This window comes from Callithrix jacchus, chromosome 3 (assembly GCF_049354715.1).
Source record: "Callithrix jacchus isolate 240 chromosome 3, calJac240_pri, whole genome shotgun sequence".
Classification (NCBI taxonomy): domain Eukaryota; kingdom Metazoa; phylum Chordata; class Mammalia; order Primates; family Cebidae; genus Callithrix; species Callithrix jacchus.
The window spans coordinates 54,022,362-54,039,824 of record NC_133504.1 but is presented as its reverse complement, the minus strand read 5'-3'; the positions used below and the strand labels follow the sequence as shown (position 1 = coordinate 54,039,824).

Below are 17,463 nucleotides of genomic sequence, written 5' to 3'. Positions count from 1 at the left end.
TCTAATCCCCAGTCCCTCAGAATGTAGTTGAAGATAGGGCCTTTAGAAATGTAATTGAGTTAAAATGAGGCCATTAGGGCAAGCCCCAATCCTATCTGACTCGAGTCATAAGAAGAAGAAATTTCGATACACACAGAGACACGGGGGTTGCACATGCACAGAGGAAGGACCACATGAAGACACAGTGAGTAGAGGCATCTGCCAGCCAAGGAAAGGGGCCTCAGAAACCAAACCTGCCAACTCCCTCATCTTGAACTTCGAGGCTCTAAAACTGTGAGAAAATAAATTTCAGTTGTTTAAGACACACAATCTGTGGCATTTTATTATGCCAGCCCAATCAAACCAGTACAGATGAATCTCAATGAAAGATTCTGAGAGATATTTAGAAGGCAAGAATCTTAAAATTCAGTGATGGATCTAAGTTTTAATGGGGAAGCATGAGTCAGAGTGACTCCCAGATTTTTGGTTTCAGTATTTGGAAAGGTACAGAGCCATTATTTGAGGCAGGAAATCCAAGAGGAGGAGTAGGATAGACTAAAAAATAAATTCTGTTGTGGTCCTGTGAGGTTTCTTTGAAATCGTGCTACCTTCTAGTGTTAAATACTCCACAGTTAAATGATCTCAGGAAAGAGAGCTTGGCTGGAGAAACTGACCTAGGTGTCATCAACATACAGATTAAAAAAGACTCTGCTAGGGATGAGGAAAATCATTGGTAGGACTTGGTCACATACAGGAATGAAAACATCACAGACGATCTCATCCTCTCCAAAGGTCACTAGGATTTGGCTTTCAGGTATGGAGGCAGATACTTGAATGCCTACACGAAAGACATCCCACACCCCACCACATCCCTTCCCACTCCAACAGGTTTTTTAAAGTGTCAAGTCCCTAGAGAATGAATCAGGATTGGTACCTGCAAGTCACAGTAATTCAACTTCCTTTTGCCAGAGACTGTTTAGTAGGCATTTGACCTATTCATATCCAACAAAGATATATCTAAGATTTTCTTCTCGATAAAAAGAGAAAACAAGTATGAAGAAAATTTTACCTTTTTTCCTAAATGTGAGAACCGATGAGAAGCCATGTTGATATTTTGGTGCCATATGGTGAGAATAAGAGACCCAAAGATGGTCTGAAGAATCACAGAGGCTTCCCAGAGGTCTGTGTTTGTGAACCTGGAATCCTGGAATCACCTACACACTCACTTGTAACAGGAGAGAGAAATAATCTCTTACTGTTTACTCCACATTCAGTTAAGAATCCTGCTGTTTTGTTTGTTTTTTTTGTTTTGTTTTGTTTTGTTTTTGAGATAGTCTTGCTCTGTCACCCAGGCTGGAGTGCAATGGCACGATCTGGGCTCACTGCAGCCTCTGCCTTCCAGGTTCAAGCTATTCTCCTGCCTCAGCCTCCTGAGTAGCTGGGATTACGGCATGTGCCAACATGCCTGGCTTTTTGTATTTTTAGTAGAGACGGGGTTTCACCATGTTAGCTAGGATAAGGTAGCTCTCCTGACCTCATAATCCACCCGCCTCGGCCTCCCAAAGTGCTGGGATTACAGACGTGAGCCAATGCACCCAGCCAGAATCCTGGTTTTTGAAGTTAAAGCATTTCAGAAGGTTCTAGCATTTTTCTCAAAGAACTCACCTACTAAGATGGTATGGAAGTTACCTTGAAAGCATAGCTAAGATATTAACTTAGCCTACAAGGGTTGAGAAACTCCAACTTTCAACCTGGGAGTGACGTTTTCCTCTTTTCAGTGTCTGTTTTTAAAATAATAATTTAAAAAGTGGTATTGACTATTTGTATCTTCCCTGTGCACAATAATAAAGTTGAACAAAGTGTCAGGTAGGATATAGGAAATGAAACATCAGGCTTGGCGCGGTGGCTCACGCCTGTAGTCCCAGCACTTTGGGAGGCCGAGGCAGTGAATCACCTGAGGTCAGGAGTTCAAGATCAGCCTGGCCAACATGAAATCGAGTAGTGAAAACTTATCTCTACTAAAGATAAAAAAGTTAGCTGGGCCTGGTGGTGGATGCATGTAACCCCAGCTACTCAGGAGGAGAATCATTTGAACCTGGGAGGCAGGGGTTGCGTGAGCCAAGATCACATCATTGCATTCCAGCCTGGGCAACAGAGTGAGACTCTGTTTCAAAAAGAAAAAATAATAATAATAATGAAACATCAAGAACCAGTCTTTAAAGAACCTTACACAATAAAATGGGCTTTTGCAGGAGCCATCAATTAGTTAATAGGCATAGATAGTGTCATTTTAAGAATATATTCATTTAATAATCAAGCAGTAGATACTCAGCAATACTTTTTTATCAATTGAATTTGACATGAAATTGCTGAATATTATCAGTAAAATCATTTTTAGTTCTTTATTTTCTTCTTATATAAGGAAAAAATGTTCACAAAGACTCTACTTGTTTTTCATAAAAGAGGGTGAAAACTATCTCTACCACTTTATATTTTAATTTTACTACTCACTGAAAACAAAAACCATCCAGACCAATTTCACTTATGACTATGAATGTAAAAATTCTTGAGAACATCACTTTGGGAGGCTGAGGCAAGCAGATCACTTGAGGTGAGAAGTTTGAAATCAGCCTGGCCAACATGGTGAAACCCTATCTCTACTAAAAATACAAAACAATTAGCTGGGCATGGTGGCACATGTCTGTAATACCAGCTACTTTGGGAGGCTGAGGCAGAAGAATTGCTTGAACCCAGGAGGTAGAGGTTGCAGTGAGCCAAGATTGCTCCACTGCACTCCAGCCTGGTGACAGAGTGAGACTTCACCTCCAATAAATAAATAAATAAATAAATAAATTAATTAATTAATTAAAATCATAGCATATAAAATCCATTATTACTTCAAAAAGAATAGCATACATCATACCCAAATACGGCTTATTCTATATTCTAATAGAAAATATACTATTCATAATAAATGTATCACTTTAGCATTGAAGTTAGATCATGTCATTTTTCTACTCTAAACCTACCTAAGACTTCCCATTTCACTCACAGTAATGCCAAAACTTCTTACACTGACCTAAATGGTTTATATAATCCCGCACCTGCTGCATCTGTGTCTTATTCTTTCTAGGTCATACTGGGCACTCTGCTGATTCTCAATCGAGGAGCATGCCTGACTTATTTGTCTGGAATACCTCCTTCAAGCAACCACAGGATTAGATCCTTCATCTCCTCCTTGATTATTTCACTTAAGTGTCCCCCTCACAGTAAGGCTTATGCTGACCGCACTGCTTGAAGTTACAACCATCCTACCCGCACTGTGACGCTTCTGATTCCCTTTCCCTGCTCCTTGTATGTTTGCTTCATGCTATAGCACTTTCTACAGCATTTCGGTATCACCTTCTAAAACTGACTCAGCATATTGTTTGTTTACTTTCTGTTTTCTTAGTTTTTGAGACATGGTCTCACTCTGTTACTCAGGCTGGAGTAGAGTGGCACAATCACAGCTCACCACAGCCTTGACCTCCCTGAATCAGGTGATCCTTCCACCTCAGCCTCCCAAGCAGCTGGGACTACAGGTGTGTGCCACTACACTCAGCTATTTTTTTAATTTTTTTGTAGAGATGGGGTTTTGCCACATTTCCCAGTCTGTTCTCGAGCTCTTAGGCTCAAGCAATCCACCAGCCTTGGCCTCCCAAAGTGCTGAGATTACAGGCATGAGCCACCATGCTTGGCCACGTTCTAAGAAGGCAAGACTCTATCTGTATTGTTCACCACTGTATTCCTTTCACTTACAATAGTACCTGGCACATAGCATTAACCTTTTAAGATAAATGACTGAATGGTTATATTAACAAATGGGAATGAAAAGCACAAGATATTCTCTATAGACACTAAAAAGCCATTTGAAAAATAAATACACATTCTTTCAAAATGTTTGACTAAATAGAAATTGATGGCTAATTCCTTAACATAATTTCACTGAAAAATATTCTTAGTACATAAACACTGGGGGCATTCCACTAAAGAAGTTAAAAGGATGTCCACAATCACTGTTAATACTTAACATTATATAAGGTGTATTAGGGAGTCAATTATAAGTAGAAAGACATAATAAATAGAAAAAGAGCTAGAACTATAAATAGAAAAAGCACTAGAACTACTTGCAGATAAGAGGATTATACAACTAAAATAAGAAGGTCCAATGGAAAACTATCAAAATAAATATAAGATTTCGTGAGGTAGTGGAATATAAAATTACAGTTGACCCCTGAACAACATGGGTTTGAACAGACGGGTCCACTTCCATGCAGACGTTCTTTCACCTCTTCCATCCCTGAAACAGCAAGACCAGCCCTTCCTTTCCTTCCTCCTCCGCAGCCTCCTCGATGTGAAGACCATAAGGATGAAGACCTTTGTGATGATTCAATTCCACTTAATGAGTAATAATTATATTTTCTCTTATGATTTTCTTAATAAGAATATTATTTTATTTCTTCTAGCTTACTTTATTGTAAGAACACAGTGTATAATACATATAACATACAATACATGTACTAGTTGACTGTTCACCAGGAAGACTTCTGTTCAACAGTAGGCTATTAGTTGTTTGAGGGGATCAAAATTTACACATTCATTTTCAACTGCACAGGGATTGGCACACATAAATACCACATTGTTCAAGGCTCAACTGTATTGTTAAGTGAAAAAAACAGTCAAGGCATGCGAGAGCATGAATAAGTATGTCATTATCTTTGCTTAAAAACAGAGGGGAAAAACATGTAAATGCATGTGTGCACTATATTTTCAGATACTTGAATATATATATATATGTATTATTGCTTCAAAAATTTACATATTTTTTTAAAAAGAAACACCTTTCTCTAAAACATTTCTAAATGAAATTTTAAAAAACAAGTTGGGCCAGGAGCAGGTGGCTCATGCCTATAATCTCAGCACTTTCGGAGGCCAAGACGGGTAGATCACTTGAACCCAGGAGGTTGAGACCAGCCTGAGACAAATGGTGAAACCCTGTCTCTACAAACAAAAAATACAAAAACTTAGCCTGCAGGTGGTGCATGCCTGTAGTCCTAGCTGCTCAAGAAGCTGATGTGGGAGGATCGCTTGAACCTGGGAGTCAGAGGTTGCAGTGAGCCAACATCATGCCACTGCACTCCAGCCCAGGCAACAGAGCAATACCCTGTTTTGAAAAACAAACAAAAAAAAGAAAAGGAAAGAAAAAGAAACAAGCTGGAGAGTGAGGCAGAGAGAGAAAAATTCAAATGTGAAGTCGTCCTAGAGTTTAAACAGGGTGAGTAGCCTCATTTCCAAGGACTGCCATTCTCATTACATGTCTGCCCCCAACATGTTCATCCAACAAAAAATCAGAGTTGATGCTTCGATACATGACTGTGATGTTGCATGAGCTGTTGTTTTTGCTTTGCTATAATTTTTTTGTGTTTGCAGGTAGCTAGAAATGATGTGTATGCACCATTAATTCAACTCAACATGATCCAACAAACATTGAGTGCTGATTTTGCTTATTAGCCAGAGCGATTGCCTTCCATGGTAGCAAATATTGTAAGGGAGACGTGAAACATGGGATATACAGAAGTATAAAGGAAACAAAAAGGCATCAACTTCCCAAAAGAGGTGATGTCTTACATCAATTTTTAAAACAGAACATAGGAACAGAGAAGACAAGTATTCCAGGAGGAGGCAAAAGCATGTGCAAATTAATAAATGTGTAAAGTAGCACAAAGATGAGTTTGGAGAACAGTATGTTGCTAAAATGAAGAGTAATATTCAAAGAGCAAAGGTAGTGTGGGAGTGGGAAGGCAATAATCAAACTATTAAGGGCCTGGACAGTTTATGCTACCAAGTTGAGAGTTCATATTGGAGTGGCGTGGAGCCAGAATATCTTTCAGCAGGGAGAACACATGGCCAGATGCATGTGTTCCCCTGGTTAACAGTGCAAAAGATATATTGGAAGGAGCAAGACCAAAAAACGCAACCATCCACTGAGATGTGATGAGAATGATGTCTCCTTAGGGTTTATCCTTGTATTCTTCTCAGCAACATGCACAGTAGATTACACACAGTGACATTCAGTAGCCCGGATTGCCTACAATGTCACAACTTTTCTTTTTCTGACAGTATCTTAGCTGTAAGAATGAAATAGTGTAAGAATCAATTTAACTTGGGCCGCCCTAGCATTTTGGGACAATATTTTATCTAAATATGCTAACATTTATACTAGAATTATGCAAAAACTAAGATTTGTCTATATGTTATTCAAAATTCATTTACGGTGCATGGATTGTACAGGAATCACAGGTGGTGTTCTGATTTTCCAACTTTGTTATAAATATTTAAGTTGCCAAGTTCCATCATCTCCCATTACCAGCTAAAATAAAAGACTTTAGTGAACTCTCACTATTCCTCTAAAGGAGCCCTGATATTTGCTGAACTTCATGATAAAATACACACACACACACACACACACACACACACACACACACACACACCCCAAAACAAAACAAACAAACAACAACAACCAAAACAAACCAACAACAACAATCAACAGGAAAACAAGCCATCCATCTACCAACTAGATTCTTTCTTGGGGGGAGTAGTTGTTCTTTTTCTTGTTTCATCTTGCTGAATAACATATTGAAAATAATTACCAAATAAGGTTTCACAACAGGTGTGACTTCTTAGGATTCTTTCTTGAAGGTTTTTCAACGGACAGTAAAAAATGCATATAATTAACAAAACTTCTTAAATTCAAAGCTGGATGAAGATACATAAGAAAATGACAGTGAGAACATCTCTCAGATGATTTATAATATCTGTTTTAAGACTCAAAGAATCATTTAGTCAGGAAGAAAACAACACACAACCTTTATTTAGAGACTGAATCTAATCGCAGCTGGACTTCCCACTGTACGCATCTTTTTCAGGACAACAGACTACTTTAGTTAAGTAATATGCATAAATAATTAATAAGAATATAACTGAGCATATCCAGAGATAATTATGCTGAAAGACCTAAAACTTAACTGAGACTGTTTTTGTGGAAAAATCCTTTGACAATGTAAAGATAAATCTCTATCATTCTCTATTTTTATTCATCTAATTCATGATCAGAACACTATAGAAATTGCCACAAAGGAAATAATTTTTTCAGAATGTTTTAATTTTTAATGTTAGAATATTTATTTATATAACACACTATTTAAAATAGTAAAGACTTTGAAAATCTGAAGAACTTTAGGATGAAAATTATCTATATCTTTTAGTATGACATAACAGTGCCTAGGCAGCTAATATTGTTATCCTAAATAATTGTGGATTTGTTAATATTAGAATACAAGGCTCAAAAATTAGAATCAAATATTCAGATTGTTAAATGAAAAGACACAAGATATTTTTAATGTTCTATTTTCAGGAATATTTGTATGTAAGTGATTAAAAACCTCATTATTTGTTACTCTTATTTTGGAATCAAGCATATGGTGAATAAATGTTAATGTTAAAAAGCATGAAGGAAAATGGTCAATATTTTTATTTAAAAGGATATAAAACATACAAGATTCCAAAACATAATTGTATTTCTTATTTTTTATTTTTGTGGGCACATATCAGGTATATATCTTTTCTTATTTAATTTTTATTGATGTAATATAAGAAAAGATGTGAAGAGGACTAAATAGCAGTGCTAAATCTTAATCCTGACTTTGCATATTTCTTAAGACCTAGTAATTAAATTTCATTTTACTCTTTGAAAAAACAAAGACCTTCTAAAAATCCAGCTGTTCTAACAAGTACTACAGAGATCCATTAGTCTCTATACCTTCAACATTACATTCAAGGCAAATGTTTGATGCTCCAGGTATGTCTATAGCAACAGGTACCACACGCTGCCCATTTGGTATAAATGGAGAATATAGAGGATAGATCCACAGACTTAATTCTCATTTACAAGTTAGTAATCATATTCTGTCACCCTGTGAAAAAAGTACTGACTGAAATGCAAGGAAAAAATTGTACAAACATCCTAGAATATATACCAGAGCTATTTTAAAGTGGTGAATGTTGCATAAGTTATCCATGGTCTTTCTTCACCTGTATGCTCTTTATGACTGATTTCCCTGAGTCAGCAAGACACAGTCAAGCTACAGCCAATGACTCTGGAAAAGGTTTGATTTTTTCATGTTTAAGAAAAAAGAAAAAAAAACTCTAAGGGATGTTACATGACCTTGGCCTTAAGAATTTATCTTCGGCTGGGTATGGTGGCTCATGCCTATAATCCCAGCACTTTGTGAGGCCGAGGCAGGTGGATCACCTGAGATCTGGAGTTCAAGACCAACCTAGCAAACATGGTGAAACCCCTTCTCTATTAAAAATATAAAATTAGCAGGGCATGGTGGTGTGTGCCTGTAATCTCAGCTCTGGGGAGGCTGAGGCAGGAGAATTGCTTGAACTCAGGAAATGAAGGTTGCAGTGAGCTGCTGCAATCCAACCTGGGCAACAGAGTGAGACTCCATCTCCAAAAAAAAAAAAAAAAAGAATTTATCAAGTTGTAAAACAATGTGAATGCCCTGAATCCTTAATGCCCCTGGATTGCATACTTAAAATGATTAAAGCTGCAAATTTTATGTTGGTTGTGTATACTTTAACAAAAATAAAATATAATTTGTTATCAAACATGCATCAGTGAGGCTGCCACTTATCATTTAATTATTGAATAGTATTCTCACATTTGTTCACTATGCATTCCCTTAGAGTTTAGAATGTGCCTTTGTTCCTGTGGTACCAGCATTTTTACCCATAATCCTGAACTACACCTTGATCTGTCTGCCTTAGTTATTCATCGATTCAGAATATAAATGTTTTACTGCTATAAGAATGAGTAGCAATCTATTGAGATTAACATTTCAGTTATCAGGCCACAGCTAATATACACAATCATATTTTTAGTACCATACCAGTGATTTCATAAAATCAACTCACCTAACGTGTTAAATTTCTATGGAGCAGTTGCTTTTATTGTCTTCTCAATATATAGTAGACTCACTTGTAAGCTTTATGCTCATAGTGTAGGTATGGTCATACATAAGGTGTTAATAATCTCACATTGTAATCCTAAAGTCACTAAGGAAATTTTCCAAGACCAAATCTAGTTGGTATTACATGTATCCTTTACTTATACTTAGATGTGACCCCTAATCCTCTTGCCCAAAAGAAAAGTATCTTGCATACAAATTGTCAATCAAAAACTACATTAGTTTAGAAGTATTTCTTCTTGTTTTTAACTTATTATATACATACAGGCAAAAGGAGGTCTATTCTAGTCATTTATAAATGAAAAAACATCATGTAAATGCTCTGCTGATATTTTCCTGAACTGGTTTGAAAACACTACTACTTTCAATCCAGTTGTTAAATTCTACAGTTACTGTCTTATAAGGAGTCACTTAAAGATATTGCTGCAGTAGTAGAGGCTGAGATTGGGACCTGATGCAGTGCTGCTGCAGATGTCTTCCCTGCCTCCACCTGCACATATACGTGCTCAGCACACCAAGGTGGCCATAGTAATGAAGTCATAGGCAGAGGCTATCATTGCCTCAGAGGAGCGCAATGCAGGCCAAGAACAGTATTGATGGCAAGGAAGGCAGCATTAGTGCAGGTGTTGTTGATAGAGGAGAGGGCCAAGTCAGAGTCTTCCTGGGCTCCAGCCTTAAAGGAATTGCTGACATCCAGGTTCATAGTGTGTCCTCACCCAAACACATTATGCCAGATACTCTCCAACTCCATGAACATGCTGATTAGTGGGGCACTTACTGAGGATATGATTGGAAGGCTTGATGTAATTTGCTATGTCATGATTCAGAAAGGGGCATCATAGTTCTTGACAGCCTTCCAAAATAGTATATTATGTTGACACAATCAAAAAATTAACTGATAATTTGAAAATTGTTAGATCTAACAATTTTCATTACTATTTATAGCACTTGGTAAGCAGTCTTAGATATGTCAGTTAAGTTGGAAAACAAAATAATTATTTTTAAAATTTTGCTTGTACATTAATTTTTATAACTCAGCTGACCATCTGGCTATTAATATTTTGAATATCATTTCTTCATTTTGTTCTCATTAACTCGTCACTCCATGAGAATTAGGACCTGCATCTCTGTTTGCTTACCAATATATCTTCAAAGAAAAGCACATTGCTAGCACATAGTAGTTCTTGGAATATCATGCAATTAATGATTAAATAATTGAATAAATATATACTCAACTACCAGTTTTCATTCTCCAGGTCTCCCTAAATCCAAAGTCAATAATTCTATTCCACAAAATGTCTTTTTTGAGAATCTCCTAAGTGTAAGGCACCATGAGAATTCCATGAAAGTATGAAGATGAGTAGTTACCCAATTCCTGCTCCAAAACAACTTAAAATCTAATGAGAGATAGAGCTTCTTAATAAAAATTAAAACCTCTTATAGTTATTTCATACTTCCTTGCTGAACTCTATATATTCCAGTGACAGCAGGCCCTCCAGGAAATGATATATCTAACAGCATGCACCGGCCCACACACCCATGGTATTTTAGCCTTGACAGTGAATAAAGAGTTTGAGGTTTTGGGATTGTACCTCTCCTACACTGCCCCAGAAGCAACAGTCCTCTCCTAGCTGTGGTTCTCAAAGAGGAACATTGCACTTGCTTCTGGCTCTGTATGTCGTGACAGATGCTTCATCATCAAGGTTCTTGTTTTTGTTTTGTTTTTCCTCCCCTTAAAGTTGGAAAATAGCACTATGCATTTTAATAAATAGCTGTTTCACAGATTCCACTAAATTATATTCAATCCCATCATTCTCAACATGGTTGTCTTCTTGCCTACTGTGTTATAACAGTCATGAGCACATGCTGTTCATTTTGAGAAATAAACAGCATGGATGCTTAAAGGGTTTGTGTAATATCTAAGTTACCATAGAGAAAAAACTGGAAACAATTATATTACATCATTGGTGTCTTATTTACACTTATTTATGACAAGAAAATAAAGTAAAAAAGACTTTAGAACATCTAATTTTAGTGAAATATTTTTAAGACTTCTAGAATCTATAGTCTAGGATGATAGAATTTCCACCTTCTTCACTGATGCAGATTTGACAGGTCGTATGTGTAAAAGCATGACAATCCTTTATAATTATTAGAAGAATACCCATCTGGAGCATCTTACCAGTCACAGATGGGGGATTTTCATCTGTCCTTTAGATACCAAAAAAAAAAAAAAAAAAAAAAAAGGTTTTGCTGTGATCAACATCAAATTTATATTCATAACATAAGGCAATCCAGGTATTTAATGCCATATGCCCTGCCTCAGCTTCTCCTCATGTTCTTGTGAGCTAACTCCTAAAAATGTGAACATGAAATTTAAAAGCAATCCACTGTAGAGGAAATTTCTTCCACTCCATTCTAGCGCTACATGAACTCTTTCTCTTTCTAAACCTAGCAAACAGACTCATACAGGTACTGTTCATATCTCAAGCCTATAATAAGTAAAAATGACACTATCTCACAACCTTATAACCTTTTCATAAACAGTATGTCATTTCAGAGTGGAAACTAATATCTTGTTCTGGACATTCTTACAGCAACCTGTTCTGTCATTCTTCCCCATTTATTTGATAAAAGATAAAAAAAGAAATGCCAATGGACCTCCTACAAAACAAACCTCTCCAGACAAATCATCACATGGAAGTAAAAATTCCTGAATGAACAGAACCCAGAGTTTACCTGTAGGAGTCAGTTGGGTTAATGCAGTAAATAAGTATAATACATTGTTTCTCTAATAGCAATGTTTTCTTGTCTTTCCTTTATCCCTGTGTTACTAAGAAATAGAATGATGTTTTGGATTATCCAATTGAGCTTTGCTCCATACTTTGTCACTGGCAATAAAACACCAAAGAAATAAACAATAGCACATAAGTTGGCAAAGATTTCTCATGGCTAGAGATTATAGATTCAAGCTAATAAAGAGTTTCATCTTAAAAGACCACATTGCAACCAACAAAATAAATGAATACTAAATTAATGATTTACAATATATTAGGGTCCTATATCCTAGGAAACAACAAAGTAACTGAAGTAATCTCTTATCTCTTCCTTCCTTTTATTATGCTGCACTTTGTGTCTTTGGCCATATTTATATTCTTAACCAGAATTCTAGTACTCAATAAAACAGTGTTAACTGCTGTAAAAGAAAAATCATGATACCAGTTTCTCTAATCAAACCCCAAAACACTTGACTCCAAATCACCAGACTGCCCCCAATTTGGTATTACCCCTGAGAGGAAGAAAAAGTCATAGAGTGCTTTCAGCTGCAGGCTGAGGGGTTTCTTATTGGGAAGTAGCTGAAAAATGGGATGTACCTTGCCCTAACATGGTGTTCCACCATTATTGCACAAAAGACAGACAGGGAACATGGTAAGAAAGCAGACGAGGGAAAAAGAAGAATCATGCACCCTCTCTAGAGAAGATTGTATTTTAAATACAATATCTTCAAGCAAAAACAAAATGGTCAGTGAAAGGCTAAAGGCAATGGGGGGAATGTTTCTTCATCATGTACATCTCCAGCCTTTTCCCCAACATACCAGAGGTTAAAGAAAAACTACTTAAAGCGTGAAATAATTGGCAAACATATTAGCATAAATTGCAAAATGTGTCTATTTTTTCTTGAGACAGTGTAAATTAACAAAACGCTAAGATAACAATGAAAACAAAGATAGAAAATAGATACCACTATCTAGTTCAGTTACCCTATTACTAACTTGGTCAAATAATCTTTTTCTCCAAAATTATTTTACAGAGCTATTATATGAAGAGGGAAAGAGATGTCATGGACCATTTAATTCATTTTGGCCTATCTTAAAGCTATACATAGTACTCAGTAGCAACTAAAGAGTTTCCAATGGCCAAACCTGGAATAATTGGGGAAACAAAATTCATAAAGTAGTATGCAATTATAACCCAAACCATAAAATAAATATCCATGAGTCCATAGTGATATAAATAAATGATGGATTAAATGTAGAAAAGGCAAATCTCCTGCAAAGAGGGATTTTAGATAATTTATGCAGACACTCTACTCTCAAGGGGATGGAGCATAAGTACCCCGACTCTCACTCCTGAAGCGTAGGCTGTAAACAGTAACTCCTTTCTGAAGAATCCAAGGTGGAAAAGAGGAGGGAGAGAGTAATCCTGGGGTACTGCAGTGGAGACTCCTGATAAACATGACCTCACCAGGTGATCAAGGTTCACATCAACAGTGTTAAGCCATGTGGCTAATATGTACTTTTCATACAATGTGATGAGACTGGCATTTTACTACTGTGGTCTTCCTCCCAAGAACGCATAAAATAAGTATCAGGAGGAAACACCAAATTGTTGTAAATGGGTGTCCTACAAGATGCCTGGACTAGTATTCCTCCAAATTTCGAGGTCATTAAAAACAAGGAAAATCTAAGAAACTGTCACAGCCAAGAGGAACCTCAGAAGACATGACAACTAAAATAAAAAGTGATGTACTGGCATTAGATAAAATATAAAGAAATCTGAATAAAGGATAGGCTGGGCCGGACACAGTGGCTCAAGCCTGTAATCCCAGCACTTTGGGAGGACAAGGTGGGTGGATCACGAGGTCAAGAGATCGAGACCATCCTGGTCAATGTGGTGAAACCCCGTCTCTACTAAAAATAAAAAAGTTAGCTGGGCATGGTAGCATGTGCCTGTAATCCCAGCTACTCAGGAGACTGAGGTGGGAGAATTGCTTGAACCCAGGAGGTGGAGGTTGCGGTGAGCCGAGATCACGCCATTGCACTCCAGCCTGGGTAACAAGAGCAAAACTCCATCTCAAAAAAATTAATTAATTAAAATAAATAAAGGATAGGCTGAGGTTAATAATGCATCAACACTGGTTCATTAATTGTAACAAATGTACCATACTAATGTAAGATGTTATTAACAGGGGTAACCAGAGCTGGGATGCATGGAAACTCTACTTCCTTAATTTTTTTGTAAATCCCAAACTGTTGAGTAAAGTTTACTTTAACAAAAGCTATACAAACGTAACTCTATTGTACCACTCATATATTTCCATTAAAAAAAAAATTGCCTTCATGCAATTCATTGTGTTAAATGTAAGCTATGATGAGAAAATCAAATCTGGCATCTCAAACTGTCTTTCTATGGGGATCTAGTTGTCATTAAATTTCTAAGCTTATGAAAACAAATTATGTAAGTAAAGCTTAACGAAACATTAGCTTAATTCCATATATATTTTTATGTGTTTTAGCTTCATTCTCTATATGTTTTTATTTATCTCAAATCAGTGATTGGAAGAAAACACATTTCAAAAATAAAGATGCCCTGCTTTAAAGGGTAGGTGAGAAACCTACTCCAGAAAACCTCGTTTTTCTTCCATAGGTAGCACTGAATTTTATTTTCACTTTTGTAAACTGCTCACTTTGTACTCAAACAAGATGCTTTTTTCCTTTCACAATAGGCCTTTTCTGCCTACTGCATAAAGAAGCAAAAGAAAAATAAAGGTCTGTTTTCCGTTGTGAAGTCATAATGCAAAATATGTATCCCCAAACCAGTGTTTCTGTGGCAACAGACTGATGTCAGAAAAGTGAGCAGGCTGACTCACTCCAGGACCGAAAAGAAATGCACGTCTTCTGCTTCCCTTCCTAGCAGGCCCTCTTGGCGAAATACTACTGCCTTTGTAATCAAGATTGAGTCTTTAAGAACAGATATCTTACTGAAGGGCTATTTTTCCATTTTTCATTCTTAGTGTTGTCAGATTTAGAGAAGAAGATATTTCCCAGAATAAATTAAATCAGCGTAAACTCAAAGTTGCTAATTTCCCTTTCATAAGAAATTATTTCATCAATAACATTATAACAATATTCTTTTAAATTATTTTTTTATAATTTCCATACCCTTTTGCTAAATATTCTGTCATAGGAAAAGTTAAGAGTTACTTGGAGAAGGAAAAAGGACCTTCCCTTTAAAGATCCTTTAAAGTTAAGAGTTAGTAAAGATCTTAAAGGATCTTCCCTTCTCCCACTAACTCTTGACTTCCAGTCATTTCTCTCAGGCAACAGGCTTAAATTATTTCTCATCTTAAAAAAAAACAAATAGTAACAATATCCTATGGTGCCTAACTTCTTTAGAAAGTTATACATAAACATATAAAAATATACCTATATCTATATATGTGCATGCATACACAAATATATATATATATATATATACATATACATACACACACACATTCAGCCCTTACTCTTCCCTCATGGAATTGTTCTTCAGTACCAGTTACTTTTCTTAATAGTAGTTTGAATGTTCAAAGTAAAACTGTCATTTAACAACCATATATTAACACCCACTGAGTTGCAAATACTACTGTAGATATTGAAAAACAAATAAGGTATGGTACACTCTTTTGAATACATTTAGAGTTTTGTGGGGAAGTGTAATGGGTTGAATATGGTCCCCAAAACTTTATGTCTACCTGGAGCTCACAACGTGACCTTAATTGGAAATAGGGTCTTTGCAGATTCATTGAGTAAAGTTAATATGAGGTTAGACTGGATTAGGGTGGGCTCTAATCTAATGACTGCTGTCCTCATAAGAAAAGAAAACAGAGACACAGAGATACCCACAGGGAGAACACCATGTGACAATGGAGGCAGAGATTGGAGTGATGTGTCCACAAGCCAAGGAATGCTACTGACTACCAGCAGCCACCAAACACGGGGAGAGAAGCAAGGAAGGCTCCTCCCCTGGAGCTACAGAGCAAGCATGGCTTTGCCAAATCCTTGCTTTCAGACTTCTGGACTCCAGAACTGTGAGAAAGGAAATGGCCATTCTCAGTCATCAATTTTGTGGTACTTTGTAACAGTAGTTCTATCTGTATATACAGATACAGTAACTCTGTGTCTATATATACCCGGAGAAGAATTTCTATAAGAATGAATTCGGTTTAAACAAAACTCTTTAAAATACTGATACATACCAGTCCTTCTCCATCAGCATGGTTGTCCTAGATAAAAATAAAAATTACAAAGGGCATAACAATGAAGACGGGGATCAGGGAGGAAACAGGATTTCATTCTTTCCTCAGTGGTTGGTAAACCTGTTCTTATACCTTGTATTGCACTCATTCATTTAACAAAACGGTTGATCATCCTGACTACAGGACACGAGTATTTTAGTGAGGTTCCCAGCCATCTCGAAAAAGCTAAAACATAAAACTAAAGATGTGTGAAGTGGAATTATCAGTCACAGATCTGATGGGTTCCGTAAGGCAAGTGAGCAGCCCGCTCAAAGCCTCTTAGTCCCCTTGCTTTCTCCTTGATCATCCAAACTTTACAATCTCAAACTGCTTATGGAGTGCTTTAATCTTTGAACATAGAGCTGCGTTAGACTTTTTGCAGTTCTTTTCACACTTTTTATGGATCCAATTCATCTACTTTTTAAGAGGCATGTCTAGGTAAGTGACAGGGTGACGATAATGCCTTAGCCACAGAGGCCTTAGAAAAGAATGGTGACTAAAGATTAAATGCTTAGCATGCCAGCCCACATAAACCACAAACCATGAAGCCAGGGATTAAGACTCCCTGGCAGCACATCGCCAGGAAGTCAGCTTTCAAATAGAACTCAATCAGTTTTAAATAACTTAACATTAACATTCATTGGGTCTCTTCCATCATCATATTGTGTCACTTTAGACCCCGGGTTTATTTGGACTAAACAAAAAAAAATTCTATACCTACTTTATAACTACTATATATTGATGTTAAAAGGAAAACAAAATAACAACAAAGGACACCAGGAAATTGGGACTTCTTAGATAAACTTAGCTGTGTGGTATTTTGCTTTCCTTTCACTGGAATTAGAAAAAGAAATGGCCCACTTTTTAGAAGTGGAGAGTGAAAGGGAGGGAAAGAGAAAAAATGAGAAGAGAACATTTAAGTAACAAGAAAGCAACAGGATAGGAAAAATATCAAGTCTTCAGAAATAGTAAAGAAATGGATCCTAATGTTGTGTTTTTTGTTTTTTTTGAGATGGAGTTTTGCCCTTGTTACCCAAGCTGGAGTGCAATGGTACAATCTCGGCTCACCACAACCTCTGCCTCACAGGTTCAAGCAATTCTCCTGCCTCAGCCTTCCAAGTGGTTGGGATTACAGGCATGTGCCACCATGCTTGGCAAATTTTGTATTTGTAGTAGAGACAGTGTTTCTCCACGTTGGTCAGGCTGGTCTCGAACTCCTGACCTCAGGTAATCCACCAGCCTCGGCCTCCCAAATTGCTGGGATTACAGTCATGAGCCACCACCCCTGTCCTTCTAATAATGTTAAAGAGTGCAAAGATGTTAAGAAACCAGCTCCTCTTAGCACCACATGGA

The 17,463-nt window shown here is 36.9% G+C and overlaps 1 protein-coding gene across 18 annotated transcripts in view; it reads right to left on the bottom strand.

Moving 5' to 3' along the window:
- The window catches only part of INPP4B (inositol polyphosphate-4-phosphatase type II B), a 988,233-nt gene that overhangs the window by 813,536 nt on the left and 157,234 nt on the right, over positions 1 to 17,463 (bottom strand). The window lies entirely within an intron of this gene.